Source organism: Haliotis rubra, unplaced genomic scaffold (assembly GCF_003918875.1).
Source record: "Haliotis rubra isolate DU_JTF1 unplaced genomic scaffold, ASM391887v1 Scf28, whole genome shotgun sequence".
NCBI classification, from domain to species: Eukaryota; Metazoa; Mollusca; class Gastropoda; order Lepetellida; family Haliotidae; genus Haliotis; species Haliotis rubra.
In genome coordinates, this window is record NW_025766891.1 from 3,732,686 (window position 1) to 3,754,985 (window position 22,300).

Sequence of the window (22,300 nt, forward strand, 5' to 3'; positions counted from 1 at the left end):
ATTGTATTGTACAAAAATAATTTTGTATTTTGAAAGATATATGCTTGCTAGTTTTAACTCAATCTGTGATAATCTAGTGGTTTTACTGTCCTTCGTTGACAGGGTTTTATATATTATATGTATGTATTATAAATTTAGAACTAGTTTTAGTGAATCCGCGATATGGCTGAAATATTGCCGATGTGACTTTAAATCTGAACTCACTCACTCACTTACAAAACATAGACGTAGGTGGTGTTATAGATGGACCCATTGCACATGATTGCTATAAGCATAAACAAAGAAGAAGAACTGATGATGATCAAATGCATCTGCATTTGCCTGGAGTAGTTAAGGTCGAGCATTTTTGAATTCTCCGGTCCGCAAAAAATCGGTAGGTTAGCTATGTCTATCATAAGCAGCCCGGAGGAATTCCCTCGATGGCCCTCCTCATCGATACCACACTTTCGCCGACAAACTTGACTGACAGACGGTTTCTGGGATCAAATGAGTGTCGTCTAAACGCCCTTGTGGCTCCCTGCAGCATAGCATACCGGGACACATTCACTATGTTTCATCTTCCTTCTTTAGTTTTGGCTGCCAGTCTTTTCAAGGATGTTTGTCAAACTTATGTCTGCAACACTAAAAGAACACATTTATTGTAAGTATATGTGATCCATTCATGTATAGAGCGACTGCATTGGCAGCATGGTGCACATATGCTGTTTAACCTTTAGAAAGAGGTATAAAGCTGACTGTTTTAATTGAACAATTTCTTGAAACTATACACATTGCAAGAAATGGTAGCATATTCGTTTAAATTATCTATTTTAGATAAATCGGCAATGATTTTCTAATCAGGATACCATATAATATTTGCAAGTTCATAGAGACATTTACTTAGATAAGCTATACTTATAGCTAATGATAAAGAATCATTCACTGTTTATGAAACCTGTCTACAGTCTATTTCAGCATTACAGGACATGGACATAGAGTGATTCAGCAAAACTCGATGAAATAAATAAATAATTCATTTCAGTCCCTGTTAGTGATCATAGACTGTATAAATGAAGGTGTGAGTATATGTACAGGAAGGACATACATTGTGACTGGCTGCAGGTGGTCTAATCCTCTGTGTCTTCATCAGTGATGTTCACTCACAATCGCGCACTACTGTGCTGTTGATGTTCTTGTTAGATCATCGAAGTTCCTCCTCAAATAGAAATAAACAGAGAAGTCATTCTCAGAAATCAAAGAATGTTTAGAAGAACATTTTGTAAACGTAATTATTCATTCAGCAACATATATCTTGGATAATATGATTATTTAGTGAGTAGTTATTAAGTCGCTTACTATCATTGATTGTGTGATTACTCTAAATACCTACTTGACAACTGTGCAAGAACCTGCATAGAAACAACGACTCACGACTAAATAATAGAAGTTGCTATCCATAAGGTTTGTAAGTATTGTAACAAACAGGTAAGAGTAATGACACAATCAAAGAATGACACAATGTATTTGTAACGTGATTTTCATTTTCAGTTTTCTGTTGAACGGGCATGGACTGATTGTGTATTATTTGATCACGTCTATTATTGAAAAACATTTTATAAACTAACTATGAGCCTCACTGGTGAGTATTTCGAATTACATTAATCAAAGATGATATTTGTACTTGTTATAGAAGGGTTTGAGTACACATTTAACACCTGCAAGTGATAAAAGTGTATTGAAGACAATGGTTGGCGTCCCACTGTATATATTTGAGGCAGCTCCTCATAGATTAAAGTCAGCCGTTGTCCATGACTTGTAACCCTAACAGGAAATGAAAAAGCCAACGGTTGAAAAGATTACAACTAATAACATTTTTTAATCACCAGTATGTGTATGTCATTTCCACATATAAAACGTTAATGGTGGAGTGAAATTACTGTGCTCATTTCACGGATAACTATCATCGGGGGCCTAGAACTTTGAAGCCGCCATAACGCTACAACACATAAAATACACCTGACTTTACACTGTGGTGGCGCTGAAAAAGAACTACATTTATATTGGCCAAGACTAATTCACTATACCTGTTCATCAGAACAATGTTGATGAATGTTGGTCATCTGATGTTGGTCATCTGGGGTGGTTCCGTTGACATCCTGTGTAAACATACAGCCTGCAATACATAACTGCCACACTTTCAATGCAAATTACACCAAAGATGGAGTACTGTTATTTATCAGGACAATTACCATTTTCATCATCATTTATTTACTACATCATCAGTAACTGTTGTCTGTTACATACCAAATACCTGTACTTCATGCCATATGTTAACATGTATGTGTTAACATGGGAAAGTAAAGAACTTAAAAATAGCACCACACTCAGATGCTCCTAAAATAGATGCAATAATGATTCTTTTTCTCATTTTTACAAACTTTATCATTGTCACACAATTACGCCATTACAATTTGCACCTAGATCAACCTGTGAAACAATGGATACCAAACCCCCTTTGCTTCATCAGAACAATTATCAGGACAACTGAATATATACCTCTTGCTCATCAGCCTTAGGGTCATTTGAGTGTCACAGGGATGTGATCAGTAGCAGCTTCAGATGGACAGTCTGTGGAAAGAAGGAAATACACACACGCATAAATGGAGAAAACAGGCACTAAAGACTAAACAGTTGACTTATGACATTTATGACAGTTTTTCAGAACCATCAAACAGAGTGATGAACACACATGACTCCATGGAACAAACGGGTATATAACCGTCAGAACTAATGATGGAAGTGCCCTACTGAATGTTAATATTTTCATTTCCTGTCAATACTATATATATACGTTTTCACTTTTGTCGCGCATGTGTGAAGATACACTCTAATTGGGTGAGATTTCCTACTCTTGTAGAATAAATCTACAGTGAAGGGTTCTCCATTAATGGTGTCCTGCAGTTTTGAGCCACTGAAATTAGCCAGATAGACATTGAGATTTGACAGGAGCAAGTCCTGAACTGTATTCTGTCCTCTGGAAAATACAGCTCGCAAACTTTGTTTTCCAGCTCAGCCAGTGAGAGGTGCTTCACCGGCATCAATGTCATGGGCACCCCCCTCCCTTACTTGCAGGTATCAGCTTGAACGAGCCAGTGGTTTGGCGTTTCCATCCTTATTTGATCTTCCTTGTTGCTGATTTCGAACCTCTGAAGGCTCCGTTGTCAGCCCTCCATGATGACTACAAACAAACAGTGAACTTTACATATATGCAAACAAAACTCGATAATAAATTATCAACTTGAAAGTGTCCAGTTTTGGGGTATTATGTAATACTTATTTATGATATTGAATCATACATGGTCAGACAAAACTGAAAACAAATAATAACAATGCAAAATAGCAAATACAAATTGATTGATAGATAAAATTTCAAAACATTACATGTGCATCGATTTAGCTCATGCCTTGGTGTCAGCATAGACTGTCGTTATCAAAGTTTCAAAATAACCCACGAATAACCGAAGAACCAATACACCAGAAATTCAGAATATGAATAAGAATAGTTATCAGTTAAAACTGAAAAATTGTTACCTCAGTGGTAAAACATTCTTTACACAGAGTGCATATCATTTACCCCACAACTGGGAACATACTAGGATATACTAGGAATACCTGTAAATTAAGCCTCTGTGACTGAAACATTTTCACTCGTTGGACAATTGGTGATTCTGGTATAGATTCTGCAGATGAAATAACAAAGTTACTTCAAACACATTGAATATGAATGTAAAAATTCATTTGCAAACATATAATGAAGCTACCTATTTAACTATACCATATTATGTATATCAGTTGCTGTGATATGTTATTGCATATTGTTTACATGTGTACACTTTGAATTCAATTATTTTTAAGTGAATCGGCAGTATTTTGAGCAGAAGACATAACGTTAATGCCGTACATTTCAAATTTTAGCCATTTTAAAGGAGGATTTTACCACAGATGAAATCTTTGCAGCGTTGTCTGAGTTTAGCTCTTCGCCAATGGCTTCGATCCCAAGTGTTTTGAACTCCCTCATCCGTCAAGGAAAAGAACTTCTGAAGGACCAACCTTAGCGTGAAAAAAAGTATTGAACAAAAATATAATTTAAATATATCATCTGGAAGCTTTTTTGATGAGGGGGTGCAGAAGCTACATGCAGTTACCTACTTTTGTAATAACTAAAAGGAAAAGCTAAGTTTAGTTTCAAATATTTGAAGGGCATTTAGAAGTGGAATGCACAAGAAAATAAGATTTATGGATGCCAACTTCTTTATTGTAATAACACGACGTTTCAGAGGTGTATGTGCACTGCATCCAGTAGGTGAATGGTAGGGAGTATGAGGGGATATATACATCTTTGTAGTGGCTCCTTATATATAGACCCTCTCATACTCCCTACCATTCACCCTGATGAAGGAGTAAGCATGCATCAAACATCGGGTGTTATTCACAATAAGTTGATATCCATAAATCTTTGCTTTTCTTAAGTTTAGTTTGTTATGACAGAAGTTAGTTAAACACATTTGACTATACGACTATCTTGGATAAAGTGACGATCACCACGATCATATCACTAGGTTAGTAACAACAACAGTTTGGATATGTATCATACCTAGCATGATTAAAAATACATGCTACAAGACAGTTTCGCCAGTCAGACATGCAGTGTGAGCTTTCCGCTTGGAGAGAATTGTGACTGCAACAGTATTTCTTTATAATAACGGATTTACCTATCTTTAAAACAATGCAATTATGTACAGAATATATGTACACCTCACCAGGCTACAGCTACACATTTCACGTAGGTTTTGAGAAGCTGATTGGTTACAGTGTGTTAAAAATATCTTTTTCTAGTGTGTATCCTTTTTCGTTTCCCATTTTAATGACTTGAAACCCCGTTAGATATATGGAATAATTTACCTGTATTGGTTATGTTCATAATTTGGTGAGCTAATGTTGCAACGATTTAAATCTAATAGAGGAAGCAAAACGTGACTTACTCACTGGGATGCAGATAAACAAACCCTCCAACATATCTACAACACATTTAGGCTGTGCACACAGGGGTGCGCTTCTCCAAATCCTCCATTCTAATGATCGATAATGATAAACTAAACTTCCAAGCGCTTTATTCCAAAGCCTCAAAATAGCCACAAAGACTGGGTGCCTCTAAATGCATCCCTGACCTCACTTACCTACATATCCAATTAAACAACATTATGCAACAAATACATTAGACTGTGCAGTACAGGACCTTCTTCTATCCACCCGCCTGTGGCCCTTTCTACGATGCTAAGTTCCTTAACATGTCCTATCCCTGAACCACATCATTTTCAGTTCCACCCAGCCCCTTTCTGCGCTGCTAAATTCCTTAATGAAGCAAGTGTAAGATTTCACTAAGGCTCTGAATATTCCATTTCACTGGGACTCCTTTACAGTTTAATTGAATTTTTTTATTAATTTATATATATTCAGAAACTGAAGCGTTAAATTCTCTACACGCAAATTACCACCACATTAATTTTTATAAACATCATTCATTTTTCATATCAGATCGGGATACAAATTCTGTTGGCGGATGTGATATTCGGCGTTTACAAGTTAAAAACAACCATTACAGCTACACATTACAATTATAACCTCAATTATGCAGACTCTCTCTCAATGCTGCAAGGTCCTCAGCACGTTCACAACTCACCATAAATACGTACCCTGCCCTGCCTGGGAGACCAAACTTGATGACATTTAGCCCGAAATTTAACCTTTTTATTTAGCGCTCCTTATCTTTTATCAGCAACAGCTGAACTATTCTTGATATATAATAAGCCTCAATATACTTTACACAGTTTACCATATACCAAAATTATGCGCTAACTTGGGCTGGTTTATTTCTCCTGGACGACTTCCCATATATTTACCTCCAACTTCACTGTTGCCCGATGTAAACTGTAATTATTTTCAATCTATAAACATCCCTCTGAATACCTACTTTTATTTTTTATATACATTAGGATATTCTATTTTCATTCTTAACTGTGTGTTTTTCTATTTCTTTGTATTTTTTAAACACACCCCTATCAATAAGGCGTTTAGCGTGTTGCTGGTGGTTTAGGTTGTGGTCGCGTTATTCCCTATTATTATTATGTGGTGAAGGTGCTTTGATTGTTTTGGGGTCCTGTGGTGTTATCTCATTTCTTTATAGTGATTATATAGCAAATGTGTTTATCGGTAAACGTTAGCAAATGCCTAAAGATATTTGCTCGTGTAGCTTGTTAATGTGTTTTGTCCGTTGACAGACCTTTTTGAGTAAACAAACACATTTCGTTATGCGGTTGTGGTTGGGTTGTTGTTTGGACAATTGGCAATGCTTTGGGGTAGTGCGTTGTTGCAAAATGCCATTGGATTTTGAAGCGTGTGGCAATTTGGTAGGTGTGCACACGGGCAGACCTTTGGGTTTCAGTATAGCATGGGGAGCGGACATGGGTGTTTTGCAGGTCTGGTCTTTTGATTGGTCAGTTGTTTTGTTTGGTGAGCTGTGATGGGGTTTTAATGGCGATGGTGCTCGGTGAATGCTGATCGGTAGTTGTCATGTCTGCGGACTGTGTTCCGAGTATTGCTTGTCTTACTGCGTTGGACGGTGTTCCGGAAATGACCGTCCTTGAAATCATAATAATGTGCAAGTGTTTCACTGGAATACTACTTAGGGAATGTGAATTTAGCAATGGCGTAAATTTCCAGCAATGGCAGGGTCAGCTAGGTCAAACGTTTATATACCAACTGCTAGGCGGTAGGTATTTATGTGTCAAAAGTCAATACAAATGTACGCGGATGAAGATTGAGCAATGCTAATGCGGCGGGAGGCGAGATGTAATTATCTGCTTGCTATAAAACTGTATAGAAATATTTATACTATTAAATGTCTTACCAAAGCGTTACCTTGTTTCTTGCTGCAGACTAACGCCAAAATACACTTGTTAACTAACACCTCGCTTGATGGCCTGGTGGTTAGACTCTTTGATAATAGGAATGTAGAGGTGTCCCGACAAACCACACCCTCAAAGAAAGAAAATATATTCGATTGGATGAGAACGCTTTAGCTGTCGAAAACCACCTAATGGACTATAAGATTATGCTTCCTTCAGCCTTAAGCTGTGCTAGCTTCCATTATTTGAATTGTACAGAGTTGTACCTATGTAAATAAGCGTATAAAACATATATAACTGATTTCCTTTTGTATGTACCAGTCTATAAGCAAAGTAGACTGATAGACCTAGCAACTGATCACTCAGGCATATAATCTGGATTATCCCTGATGAGTTGAAGAAACAACATAATTTAAACTGGCTGTAGGCGACTTGTAAAATGCACATGAAGCAGACCCACTGATTTTTCCTACATAAAGGTGAAAGGTCTACTTCATGTGCATAAACAATAATTGTTTGATCGTTAGTTGGTTGTAGTTGCGCTACACTGACAGTATTCAACTATATAAGCGGCCCGATAATATAGATATCAATTTGGTGGAATAATCCAATGTCGACAACGCGAACGCTCGATCACATAGTGGGAACGATAACCGCGTGTCAACCAAGTAGAGAGTCACAAACCACCGGTGATCCAGTTAGTAATACTTATGACAATCATAGGTTACTAGAATCATTTCTCCACTGGATATTCCACGGGTTGAAACATCGATACAACAATAGTAAAGACTTGTTTAACCTCACCTTGGTATGTATAAGTTGGGTAGTCAAATAGCGGTTAAGATCTTTCAAAATCTCTTCCATTTTGCAAATGCGACAAAATATCCATTGGATAAGTCATCACCAGACAAGATGTAATCGCGGAATTATGGGAAATATCGGCTTTCTCCGGCTCTATAAACTCCGTATGGTATATTGCTTTCTAAGCCCTATCGCTCTCTAAAACTCTATCGGCTTTCTCGGCTATATAAACTCTGCGTAGCTTGGTATAGCCGGCTTTCTGCATGCATGGTATGTCGGCTTCTTGGCTCTGTCGTTTTTGTCGTGTGGTGTAAACTTAGATCTCATGCTGTTTCAACAGGTCTGCGGTTATGGAAGTGGCCGAGCTGTAAACAAGTCTCCGTTGTTATGAATATGTTTCTGGGTGATGTATGGAAACTCTTGGTATCCCGGTTGCTTTGAGTGGTACCCTAATCATTACCATGACTGGAGATTGATCTGTGTAGATGTTGCCTTTTTCCGGATTGGCAGATCGGTTCAGGGTTTGGCTGGTCACTGTAAATGCGCCTGGAGATGGTCGGGATGTTTCAGGAAACAGTTAAAGGGTTGGCTTGGTCTGGGCCGTAGTTGTCATGGGTCGATGATGAAATGTTTGAACCATACCCGGATGTTGTTGTGTGAGTATGGCGACAAGAGCCGTTTCAAATTGTAGATTGCAGTCTCTGCCAATTGAGTTTTGCCGGACCATGGCGTGAGACAGGCTGAAAGTGAGCGGAGTCTGAGTTCAGGATGATTTCCATTATTTAGGTGCACCGACGATGAAATGCATTCATTTGTGTCCTTTTCGGCGTTACTTAGATTGAACAGTGTTGAAATGGAAAGGAACAACAACAACAAACAATGCTACATGCGTTGCTTTTGGGACGTCTATACCTGCCATATTGGTTCTAGCTTACTGGCCTAGGCCCAAAACCTAAGTACAAACCCTTTAAAAGTAAAATCCATCTTGATAAAACGCATTGACTGAGCTGACGCGAAATGGCTGACATGTAATGCATTCTAACCCGCCCCAGTATACAATAATACATAATAAACTCCAGTCTTGTTTAATGATGCAATTACTGAATGAAAAAATCGATATGTTTATTAGTTCCCATTTATAATTCATTTAGTCCTAAAAAATCGGTGAAAGTGAAATACCAAATATATTTAAACCAAAGTACTTTCATTAACTGGTGCTTTGCCATAAGTTGTGCATCACGCGGTAAACAACTACTAATAAACTCTCAACATCGTTAAGGCTTTATTCAATACATAGCTATTAGACATGAAACATCAGTAAGTGGAGCTTATACACACTCGATTAAGCTGGACAACCGTGTTGCTATGCAGGCATCATAGAGGCATTGTTTGAGAACATGTTTTGGAACCAAATCACATAAAATTATGTAAAGATATTATGACGTATTTTGAAAATTGTGGTGCTGTATTCTAAAGGTAGGCCCTTCAGATTTCTTACGGTGTGTTTTTTCACTGCTGTTCAGTATATTTTTTGTCACCTACCATGTCATCAATCGGTATCTGTTCGGAATATCTGCCTGGATGCTGAAAAATGAAAATGCAGCTTATCTTGTAAATTGCATGTTTAAACAGTTCTTAAATTAGTTCATAAGTCCCTTACATAAAATGAAGTGACTAGGAATGCAACACCTCAACCCAGCCGGACTGTAACAATGTAGTGAACTTAAAGGACTAGCGACACCTCAGCCCAGCCCGGACTGTAACAATAGAAATGAACTAAGGACTAACGACACCTCAGCCCAGCGGACTGCTTAACAATGAAGTGAACTAGGGACTAACGACACACTCAGTCCAGCGGACTGTAATGTATGAAGTGAACTAGGGACTAACAAAAGCACACTCAGCCCAGCGGACTGTAACAGGTGTAGTGAACCCAAGGGACTAAACGACACACACTCAGCCCAGCGGACTGTAACAATGAAGTGAACTAGGGTCCTAACGACACACTCAGTCCAGCGGACTGTAACAATGAGGAAGTGAACTGGGACTAACGACACCTCAGCCCAAGGGACTGTAACAATGAAGTGAACTAGGGACTAACACGACGCTCAGCCCAGCGGACTGCTTAACAATGTAGTGAACTAGGGACTAGCGACACACTCAGCCCAGCCGGACTGTAAGCAATGAAGTGAACTAGGGACTGTGACACACTCAGTCCATGGGACTGTAACAATGTATAGTGAACTACAGGGACTGTGACACACTCAGTCAGGGACTGTAACAATGTATGTGAACTAGGGACTAGCGACACTCAGCCCAGTGGACGTAACAATGGAGAGTGAGACTGGGGACTAGGCACTGCTCGGCCGGGGACTGTGGCTTGTGAAGTGAACTGAGTTCAACATTTGCACTCGGCCGGTGGACTTGGCAACAGTGAGTGGACTGGGGACTGAGGGACTGCACTCGGCCCGGGGACTTGTGACTTAATGAAGTGAACTGGGGGCTAGCCACACTCCAGCCCAGGACTGTAACAGTACTTAGTGAGACTGAAAGGGACTAACGACACTCAGTCCGGCAGACTGTAACAATGAAGTGAACTAGGGACTAACACACTCAGCCCAGTGGACTGTAACAATAGAAGTGAACTAGGGTCTAGCGACACACTCAGCCCAGGCTGTAACAATGAAGTGAACATGGGACTAACAACACACTCAGCCCGGACTGTAACAATGTAGTCAACTGGATCCATTGGCACACAACATCTAAGCATCAATCCATGCAACTGGGATACAGTGACATGTATCCAACCAAGTCACCACATTTGAAAAAAACCATTAAGCAACCAATTTCTACAAGCATAGATTACTGAGGCAGGGACACAACATTCCACCACAACTTTCTGAGATTGGACTGCTGAGCACCAATTCTAACCTGGCTCTATCCACAGGGTTACAATTATATGGGATACTGAACACCAGCCCAGTTCTACACTAACTTATTGCAGGAGTTACAAGCATGGACTGTAGAAGATTGATCAAGAATCTCTGCAGAATTAGGTACTATCAGTGGTATCAAGAGGAACAATAATAAGAGCGGTGTATATGTCACTCTGATACTCACTCTTTGGGAGCTGGGCTCTCTCCGTGATCTGCTTTTCTTCTTGTCGGAGATCTGTAACCATGGTAACATATTCTTAGGTTGTACAATCACTACATTACACAATGGATTTTTTCCATACAAAACATTTTGTCACCATGGTAACTGTGAAGCTAGTCTAATATGAGGCAAGAATTTGGACCAATTGCCTTAACCCGAGGATCCACCATTTCCATCTCTCTTGATGATTAATGCGAAACAGATTTCCAAATTTGCGAGCCAGTTGAGCTAGCTATGCCTAATGTATCCACAACATAATTCACTATCCCGAGCAGGTGAGACACAGCTTTCATAATTAAGCTACTAGCAATGATGAACATTTTTATCAGGCCCCAATCTTTGATGATTTAAAATGTATTACTTAACAAGTCAGAAAAGTAAATATATTTACAAAATGACTCCATGGTCACTGTGGTCGGACCAGTGACTGTGGAATTCTGTCGACTGGATTTTTACTAACTCATGGAGCTAGAACCCATTAGCTATTTAAGCACACTGCTCTTGATACTGGCTTAGTGCAGAATTAATTACATGTATCCCGGGCTGTTTAGGAGGGATAACTGTGTCTTCAATGACAGAAGTCAATCGGTGGGTCCTAACACTTTTATTAGTGATTCAATGTGTATAACTACATGATGTTACAACAATGACTAGGCGTAATGGGGGCGGTCGTCAGCCAGCCTGACCGCGTCGCTGTCTCCTGGTCGAGTCGACCAAGCACAAGGCATTCTCAATTTATCTGAAGATACCAGTCGGACTGCCCGTTGTGTGGCGGTATCCGCACTCATCCTGTGTCGTATTTCGGTGGCCATCCAGCCTTTGTCTGGCTTTGAGATATGGTCGGCTGGGGACTCTGTGGTGGTGTTGCTGACCAGTGGTCGTGTTTGTGTTGGGTTAGAACCACTTTGACGGCATGAGATTAGGTGGCAGAGGCTATTCAGTTTGCATTGCTCAGGGAATGTTATGAATGTCTAGATGAAGCCTCTTCCAGGCTGCTTCGTTAATGGTATGCTCTTGTGAGGAGGATGGATCATGTGCATTGTGGATAGAGATGGCGATAACTTGTTTCAGCATATGCTATCTGGAAGTGTAGGGATGAAGCATAAGGCTATAATCAGTTTGGGCTTGGTTTTGCATTGACAGAAATAATTATACAGGCAATACCAATTCAGGCTGATGTGACAAACATCTTTCATTATTTAGTGATGACCTATTTGGATAATGCTTTGTAACATATGACACATGGTGTCAAACACTGATATGCATTCATAAAGTTGAAATGACTAATTTAAATGAGATTTGCTGATAGCAATATCGACATTAAATGACACAGTAAATATTTCTTTAAAGACAATTTCCTTTGGTAAATTAAGATACGTAATAGAACGGAACCCATTTTTCTAAATCAACATATTGACAGGCCGAATAACACACTAAATCAAAGAAAGTCAGGTACAAGAAACAACTATAGATCGAATATCTTCCACTGAATAACCTGTGCGATGACAAGTGTTTTGGAAGCAACAGAAAGTACAAAGTAGCATCAATATGGACATAAGAAATGGATCAATCATTTTTATCATCCTAACAATCAGACAAGACAGCCCGTCACCATCTCAGCTCTCTCTCTCTCTCTCTCTCTCTCTCTCTCTCTCTCTCTCTCTCTCTCTCTCTCTCTCTCTCTCTCTCTCTCTCTCTCTCTCTCTCTCATCTCTCTCTCATCTCTCTCTCTCTCTCCTCTCTCTCTCTCTCTCTCTCTGCTCTTTCTCTCATTATCTCTCTTCATGCCTATCCCGGGACTCTCATGCCTCTCTCTCTGTTACAAAAAACATTATCACTCTCCTTCCTGTATCTCATCTCTTCGTCACAACACAACTCAAATCCTATACACACATCATTTGATACATAATATCCATAATTTGACATATCAATAACATTATATTATTAAATTCAAGGGCACGGCATTAACATGCTGATCCACAAAAATACATTATAAGCTGTTCGAGAACACACATTCACTCTTTTAAATATCAGCTTTAAATGATCGATCAAATCAATGTACATGAAAGCTAGTACATATTGATAAGCTGGGCAGGGGTACATAGTACAAATAGAAGCGGTACATACACAAATATGTGTATGCTATTACCGATAGAATACAAACGGACATGAAATTGAACATATTGACCAAAGCAAGCATTTAGTGGTGCAGGAAACAATTGAGCGGGTAGGGGGATTGAGGCTTACACTCCTCTGGGACTCGGGATGGTATAACCCACAGTGGACACACATGTATGTGGTGTGTGTGTGGGCATGATAGATTGGAGGCGGGGTGGGAGGTGCTGGGATGGGAAAGAGTGGAGAGGCGCAGCCGTGAGGGAATGGGGTGTGGGGAATCATTGTTCGGGAAGGTTGAAAATAATTTGCTGGGTTATGTCAAGCTCCTCCTGCAGTCTGTTCAGGCTGAGGCGTTCGGTAGGGTGAATTGACAGACATGAATCCCTCAGTACCTGCTGGAGTTTGTAAATATCCTCTGCTACCTGAGCACTTTCAATCATGTAGGTCAAAGTGTCATGGTATGGTGACAATACATTGGACAATGTGGGGGAGGTTTCTGAAAATGAGGTCTTTTATAGAATTGATCCTCATTGCAACAAACGGGATGCCTCATACCGCACAGACTGAAGAAATGAACGAAAGTCCTCATGTTCTGCTTGCTTCCTGTCAATAAGGGCATTTTTCCAATGATGGCTTGGATGGACGAGGGGCCATACCTTTGTAAAAGCATTGATCTAAGTTCAGGCCATGTCATGTTATCTTTTACTAGGAAGTCCTTCATACCAAGGTGAAGCTGACTGTGATAAATATAAGGGGAAAAGGTTAACAATTTCTTCATCAATGTAATTGTGAAGTTTGACAAATTTCTGGAATCGACTAAGCCAGGAAGGTGCCGATTGGGAATCATGTCCGTCGAATAATGGCATAGGAATGGTTGTGAATCTGACGCGGGGTTGGGGACAGACAGCATGACGGTCAGTGGGCTTAGGAGGAGCATGGAGGGGAGAACAGCAACGCCACAACAATGGGGATTGTAAAATGCGACAAAGGGTGATCAGGGTGTTGAGGGAGAGACGGGAATCTGAGCTGGTGGATGTATTGTCGTGAGTCATGTCATTACATTTAGATTTTCGGCGGATCCTCCAAGGAAAATATGACTTACTGGAGGATCCGTCATCAGATTTAGAAGAAAAGAAAGACATTGAAAAATAGTGAATGAATGAATGAACCAAACCGTATTAACACTCAACCTGTAGTGTATAACAATAGAAACACAGAAATATCACTAAAAGTCACTAACACTTGTATAGTTCTTAGTTTTCTCCTCAGTCAGTCTTCGTTTATACGAACACAGTATTTGCTGTTGGACGAGTGTGCGTGAAGCTTGTGATGATGGACCAGTTCTTGTGTTCACACCTTTGTCCCATGAAAGCACAATATCACAACAGTTGTATTTGATGAACCGTGTCCTTGTGACTGGAACGAGTCACAATAGACATGCTGGGTGGTCAGCTGTTGCTGTAGCCTAATGTTGGTGGCTCTTCAACTGTCGATGTGATGTGGACCCAGTATGGATTAATATCGTCGGAGGTTCATTCAAGACCTTTGATGCCGAGAGGTTACGAGATCTTGGTCTCCACCATGTATCCCGGGCTGTTTAGGAGGGATAACTGTGTCTTCAATGACAGAAGTCCATCAGTGGGTCCACAACACTTTTATTCGTGATTCAGTGTGTATAACTACATGATGTTACAACAATGACTAGGCGGCATGTCGGAGGCGATCGTCAGCCAACCTGACACGTCGCTGTCTCCTGGTCAAGTCCCGACCAACACAAAGCATTCTCAATTTATCCCTAAGGCTCTGATCAGACTGCCACGTGTCGCAGTATCCCGCACCTCATCCACAATGTCATGCTTCAGTGGCCATCCAGCCTTTGTCTAACTTTGAATATAGTCAGCTAAGGACTCTATGGTGGTGGCCACACTGACAATGGTCATGTTGTGTTGATTCATTTCCACTGACAGCATGGTCATTACTTAGAGAGCTATTCAATTTACATTACTCAAGGAATATTATAGATATCCCCGATAAACCCTCTTCCAAACTGCCTACGATATATGTTTTGATTTACCTAGCAGTCAATAGTGCTCTTCTTAAGGGTCGGGCATTAATCCAGTTCATCTTCATTAAAAACATATCCTTATGCTTGCCAATGGACACCAATCACAGTTCACCCCAAAAAGACCTATCACTTGACCAATCAGAGTATGGCTTACTAGATCAAAGAAGTGAAAGTCTGAATCTGTTTATAACATAATTGAGACATTTGTTTACACAAGTTGCAAATAGTAGTCTCAAATGAAACTTGTCAGTTGGAGACAAGTGACATAGAGCTTGAGAGAGCAGCTTTTTCATAATCACATTGGTGTGTCAAAGTTCAATAAGTCACTCTAATGTGACCTGTTCTGAAGCGATGTGCTTAGATTTTAGTGTAGACGTAGCAACAACTAAGATACGATTTTAATGAGATTGATCTAGCTGAAATGTTGGCCATTTCAAATAAGTCCTGACAGACTACAAATGAAGGAGTTTCTGAGAGCTGTCATGTTAAAGACGAACATCTTCCTGAGTAATCAGACTCAGGGAGCAAATTCCTTATTTTATGGAGACTTATGCCACAAGACAATACAACTGATTTCATCACTTGTTGTACTCGTTGATGAGTGAGTGAGTATAGTTTTATGCCTCTTTTAGCAATATTCCAGCAATATCACTGCCAGGGACATCAGTAAAGGGCTTCAAACATTGTACCCATGTGGGAAACGAACGAATGCTTTAACCACTAGACTACCCCACCACCCCTAATCGTAGGTGAGCAGCAGTGTTTGTTTCAGTGGCTATGATGGATAATTTTCAGAGAGTTTGACATGATCTGAACAGGACTTAATATTTATCCTAGTCCCAATAGCAACCATAGCTTTGTTTTATCATACTAGGATGGTGACATGGTATATATGATATGGACACCATGAGATCAGAGGTTGACACCATTCTGTTGTCATCACTGAATCTGGTCCTGACCAACCCATTCCACGATAAAACAATATTCACTCACTTCAGAAGAGTTTAACAGTGTTTTTCATAAAGTTGACCTTGATAAATGTTTCATTCAATTACAGAAACATACTCCCCTGACTGAAAGGTTCTGAGAATAAATATCGTCTCTGATCTAACCTTGATCTCCTTCCTGCTTCTTGACCTTGATCTCGTGCGACTTCTACCTCGCGTGAATCTGACCTTGACCTCCGACCTCTACTTCTGGAATCAGACCTTGACCTCCGACCTCTGCTTCTGGAATTTGACCTGGATCTTCTCCTGGTATGTCTGTCTCTACTTCTTGACCTGTATCTGTCTCTGTTTCTTCTCTCTGGACTCACCACGACCTAGATCTGGATTAAAATAAGTAGATGTAAAGGATTTGTGAATTGATTTATTGTGCTATCAAGAAGAAACGAGGTGTATATTAACATACCTGAAAGCGAGGGTAATTCTTTTACCACAACACGATTTGATGCCACTTTTAACAACATTCCAGCAAATTCATGGCCAGGAACATCTGTTATACACTCGCATAAACTTGATTCGTTGATGTAAGGGAAGTGCGGCGAAAATCATATTTTAAATGCACGATTTCATTTAGTATACTCACTAAATATGTTATTCATTGATTCAGCAAATAGAAAATGGCTAATATTCCACTCATGAATGAAACGTTTGTTTACCGAAGCTATTTGCAATCATCACCCATTCATGTACCCACAAAATGTGACGTCACCTTGTATCGTGGATTACATAGTTGGTTACTTTATATCACTTTGCAACATCAACGGCACGACAGCCCATTGCAGTAAGTATTGACACCTATGAATGCAGGCACTATGAAAGCAGAAATGTGAGAAGGTTGGTGCTAACTGTACCTTTTTCACTTGACATTTTGTAAAAATAAATTTTTTAATTGTTGGCATTAGTGACCATGGGCTATTTATCTCAGTGCTGACCAATTAGATTTAGTGTACTTACATGTAATGCAGAGATTCAGGACACTTTGTGTCAGCGAGGCAAGGCACTGTATGTACATCAAAAGGGCCGCTTCATGATATCAAACGAGACTTAATTTACGAGAAAGCATGATAATTACCGCCATTCACAATTCAAGGTTATCCACAAATTTAGGTTACGGTTGTGTACATTGTACACTTGAGATATTCAGTAAGGGGCAGTGGTGTGCACATTTAAACTTGTGCTATAACCTTATAGGCATCTTGTTATGAATGAGAGTGTGTTTTTTTTGTAATTTGTAATATCATTGATTATATGGGTCACAATGTTTAAAGTTTTGAGTGTGGGTTTGGGCTTGCATCCCGCATCATATATGTTCAATGGCAATAGTATTTGTAGCGGCGCGCCTTTTTGATAGCACTTTGGAGTTGCTTCCCTTGGCTGGCTTTATTTTGTTTTGACCTTTCAGGTCTTGTCATGTCTTGTGTTTACGATGGCTTTTGTGAACGTTCCAAGAGGATAATGATGGAGCCTAGCTTGCTAGAATGCTCAATAACCGTGTAAGAGTTATATGAAGGCTGGTTGTTGTGTTTGTGCTTACACAGGACTTTTCACATGACTGGATTTATACACATCTGTCTGCCAGTTTCAAATGTAAGACTTTGATAGTTTGTTTTATTTTGACATTTAATTAACAATACTTTGAATGTAAATTAAATACAGTAATATACTCGTAACTCTCCATTTCTTAAAAATAACAGACCTCGGTTCCATTCTTATTCAGGAATGGAGAGTTACTCAGATATTACCTCTCAGGGCTCCAGATAACTTTTGGGAGAGTGGGTGTACTTACACCTCAAATTGCAAGTGGAGATGAACTGAGAATTTTGAAGGAGTACTGACATGTTTTGTGTGAGCAAGTTGGTGATGTGGTTTGTTATTTATAATATTCAACAAATTGTCAGCTATTAAACCTTATATGTTAGACGTACAAAGGTATTTATGTGCATACATGATACATTTGAAATCTTATAGTAAGTCGTACTTCATTGATTTTAGGCGTACATTACGCCTGTATGCCCCTTATCTGTAGCCCTGCCTCTGCAGAATGATTTAGAAAGATCTAGAAAGAAATTATTCTAGAATCATCTGGAGAGGTAGATAAGGGGAGTTAACTCTTGCCTCATCTCACATTACATCTCAAGCTACCAGAAGACCAACAATGTGTGTGACGATCATATATCCTGCCTGAGCCTGCAACAGGGGTTGCTGTTGCTGAGAGGTGAATGTTATCATCATTGTCGTTCTTGCTACAATCGCTGTTCTGGTATCAAATTTGATCTTGTACTGCCATAGTGATAGCCTTGAATTGATTTGAGAAATTAGTATATTTTAGAATACAACTGCTACTTACAGCACATTTGTTGTTTGCCAGTTTCATGCATAGTTCGGGGGCAGTGGGGTAGCCTAGTGGTTAAAGCCTTTGCTTGTCATGCCGAAGACCCGGGTTCGATTCCCCACATGGGTACAATGTTTGAAGCCCATTTCTGGTGTCCCCCATCGTGATATTGCTGGAATAGTGCTAAAAGCGCCGTAAGACCAAACTCACTCCTCACAGTTCTCTTACGGACTGATTCCTGGTTAAGTATTTAGTTTCAAAATGGGAATCAACACGTAACACAGCTTAAGTTAAATGATGGGCAACAGACAAATAGAAGCAAGTTGGAACTCACCTGAACAGCAGTCTCAGTAAACAATTTTCCTTATAAATATGATGTCCACTCACAGTGTTAAAATACACTGGATTTAAATATTTTGAATGACCTAAGGCAACAACTATCATCCAATGTGACTTATAACTGGATCAAGTAACAGTACTGCGATGCACTGAACATTTAATAAACTATTATTGTCTTGGTACTAACCTCTTTCTATCCCTGCTTCTTGACCTCCGACCTCTACTTCTTGACCTTGACCTTCTTAAAGCACGGTCTCTTGATCGACTCGCGAGATCTTTTCTTGTGCTTCGCCTTCTTCGACTTTTTATGCTTACTGGAGTATCTGCTGCTTCCACTGCTGGCCGATCTGTACACAAGCAGATGACCGAATATATTACTCTATGGCCATTCATTGATCGAAATGATAAGACATTAAACTGCCTTTGAAATGCATGCTAGTATGCTGGCCCTTGACTACAAAATTGGCTGAGGACAAGTAAGATTCGAAAGTGTCCATGTTGACAGTAGTCCTTACTGACAAGCAGTATATGAGTACCACAGTTCTCAACCAGTTCTCAATGCTTCATTTATGCTACAAATTTGGATTCAAGCTGGATTAGAAGTGAACTCCAAGCAACACTGAAAGGTGGTTTCCACTTGTAATCTGAGCAGGTCTTTTTTATTTTGTTTGTTGTTTCACACTGCACTCAGCAATATTCCAGCGATATCTGATTTACAGACAATCCAGTGATCAACAGCATAACCATCAACTTACTCAATTGATACAATGACATGTGTCAAACCAAGTCAGCTTAGCCTGACCACCTGATCCCATTAGTCACCTCTTACAACAAGCATGGGTTTCTGAAGAGCAGTTCTAACCCGATATTCATGGGTAAACCTGGTCCATTTTCTAAAATGGTGTAAACAAACTGCCTAGATTGAAACACTGAAAACTTGTGTCCAGTTCGGTATTTTATGTGTATGATTTTGTGAAATATTTTCGCATGCATATTGCTGTTGAAAAATGGGGTATCATTGCTTAAAATTTCACTGGTGAAATCACAACTTTTGTTTCTTGAAACTGCTTAATGTTTTCCTTCACTAAACTTCTTGAAACATAACCTTTGCTATAGCATTGATGAAAATGTTCACTGTTGCCTTTCTGAAAAACCCATATGAACTATTTCCTTCCCCAATTTTGTCACAGCACCACTCATCATCTTTACAATGGATATAATAAATACATTATTATTATCATTATTATTAAAACCAGCAGTGACGAGTTAGTGCAACATCCAGGGAACCTGGGTGGGGTTTCATTTTCCCCTAGACTTTAATGTTTATTGTATGGCTGCCCAACACAATATTTCAGAAGCCCACACAGTCTGACAAGTCCATGAGCAAACAAGAAATAATGATGATGATGATGATGATGATGATGATGATGATGATGATGAAGATATTGAGGATATACTCAACCTTGATCTGGACCTAGACTTTCTCCTCTTCTTTTTCTTTGATTTCTTCAGATCATAATCATCATCACTATCTGAATAACGTCCCATTTTGCCAAGATAGCACCTGTTGAATATACTGGAACAATGAAATGGATATTAGGCTGCAAAACACCTGCCATGACAAACTGCATACATCACGAAGCAGACAACAATTCTTTCTGGAGGCTGGATATACACTAAAGGAGATTAGTACCATTAACAGATTTCTATAAACTGTCACTATTGATCATGTTGATTATTACTAGGCTATTGAATTCACATGTGAAGTGCATCGAAATTTAAAAGTAATCATAACCCAATGATGTAGCCCCATAGAATTAGTGTTGGAGTCTGAAACAGGAATTGGGAAAAGACTTCCGCCCGTATCCCCCCCCCTTAAATTACCATTTTGCTTGTGTCTGTATGCACAATGTCATTATAACTTATGTTATGTCTTCTAGTCAAATCATATAACCAAATCATATTTTCCTCATCGTTAAAATTTAGGGGTGATACGGGCGGAAGTCATACCGAGTGAAGTTGACAGCCATGTGTTGATCCACGTACCCGACACTCAGACACTGACAATCTTGGGCGGCATTATATGAATATATCCATTTATTTTCCGTATTTATTTAATTATACTCAGCAAAACTACGCTATAAACACATGTATTTCTTTAAAACATTACCAGAGGTGTGGTTTTACCTTGTTTTTAATCGGTCCGCATATCTTTCGTCGTGCCTTCGTTTGTTGATACCCACTCGCAGAGTGTGTGCAATAGAGTTATCTCCCGTGGCGTCGCGGAACAAATTTAGAGTCGCTTATACCACAGCAAAGAGACTTTCCGAAGATTCCTTATCATTCACCAAAGGATCGTGTGATCATTGTAGCTGGAATGATAGAATGTAAGTTACATATGTTCCTTTGCTTGATATTACGGATGCTTTGGGAGAGTCGCTTTGCTATGATGTAAGCGATACTAAAGGTAGTATTTTTTATGTCACAAATATGTCATCGTATCCCAATTGCCTAGATCGATGCCTCATGCAGTTGATCACTGATTGTGTGGTCTAGACTTGATTATTTACAGACCGCCGTCATATATCTGAATATTGCTGAGTGCGGCGTGAAACTAAACCCACTCACTCATTCCATCTATCATTAAAAGACATGAATATTCTTGGATCATTGCACTGACAGTACCATGTGACGCCATGTTTGTTTAGACTGTGAAAAATCAGCATATGACCTCTCTAATGTGCCTCAATATCCATATATGACCCCAACAGATACTGAAAATATCTGTTGACTTTATCTTGTTGCAAAGCTATCCATTGTATGTTAAATTGATATCCTGGATGTTCTGATGATGCTGAGTTCTACGTTACGGACTGTGGCATGCACAAACATTCACACGTTCTGATCCGTGTTTTCCTAACTGTTTTACGGCTTGCTCAACATCAAGGCTATATCCGTGTCAACTGGGACAAAAGTTGAACAAGGTGTGAATCGTGCCAAGAAAGAACTACATAAAGAAGCCAACAAGCGGTATCCTGGGATTTTACAAAATGTAAGATAATTGTCATAGTACATGCAGACTCCTCTCTCTCGGCATTGAAAGTTTTGTGGGTGTTGGCGTGTAATATAAGACTTGTAGATGACTCAACATGTTCATTGATATATTGCATGGAGTTGATGTTCAAGGGTGGTCACACTCACATGCTTGTTTACCAGTATTGAAGACAAGCTGATGCCCAGGGATGCCCACGCTTGAGGTTCTTGACGCACAACGGATATGTTTGTTGATACCTGTGACCTGTGTGTTTCTAAAGTTTCGCAGACTGTAACGACATGTAATTAAGAAATGCAGTTCATTCTACCCACATGTATAGTGGAGCAAAGGATACTTTGGCCACCTGTGAAGATCCGGTTAGAATTGGTCTTCAGCAACCCATGCTTTTAAGAGGCGACTAACAAGATCGGGTGGTCGGGCTCTTTTGACATGTGCCATCGTGATCCCAATTGTGTAGATCAATGGTCATGTTGATGATAACAAGAT

The 22,300-nt window shown here is 39.6% G+C and overlaps 2 long non-coding RNA genes across 2 annotated transcripts; both read right to left on the minus strand.

The window, feature by feature from the left end:
* Positions 1-1,776: 1,776 nt before the first annotated feature.
* LOC124281170 lies at positions 1,777-2,562 on the minus strand. The gene is made up of 3 exons (XR_006899865.1): positions 2,536-2,562; positions 2,064-2,135; positions 1,777-1,800 (listed from the first exon to the last, which is right to left on the minus strand). It is a non-coding gene; the product is annotated as an uncharacterized LOC124281170 (long non-coding RNA).
* A 13,836-nt stretch (positions 2,563-16,398) lies between these two features.
* Positions 16,399-20,318, minus strand: LOC124281166. The gene is made up of 3 exons (XR_006899860.1): positions 20,222-20,318; positions 18,947-19,106; positions 16,399-16,411 (listed from the first exon to the last, which is right to left on the minus strand). It is a non-coding gene; the product is annotated as an uncharacterized LOC124281166 (long non-coding RNA).
* Positions 20,319-22,300: the final 1,982 nt, after the last annotated feature.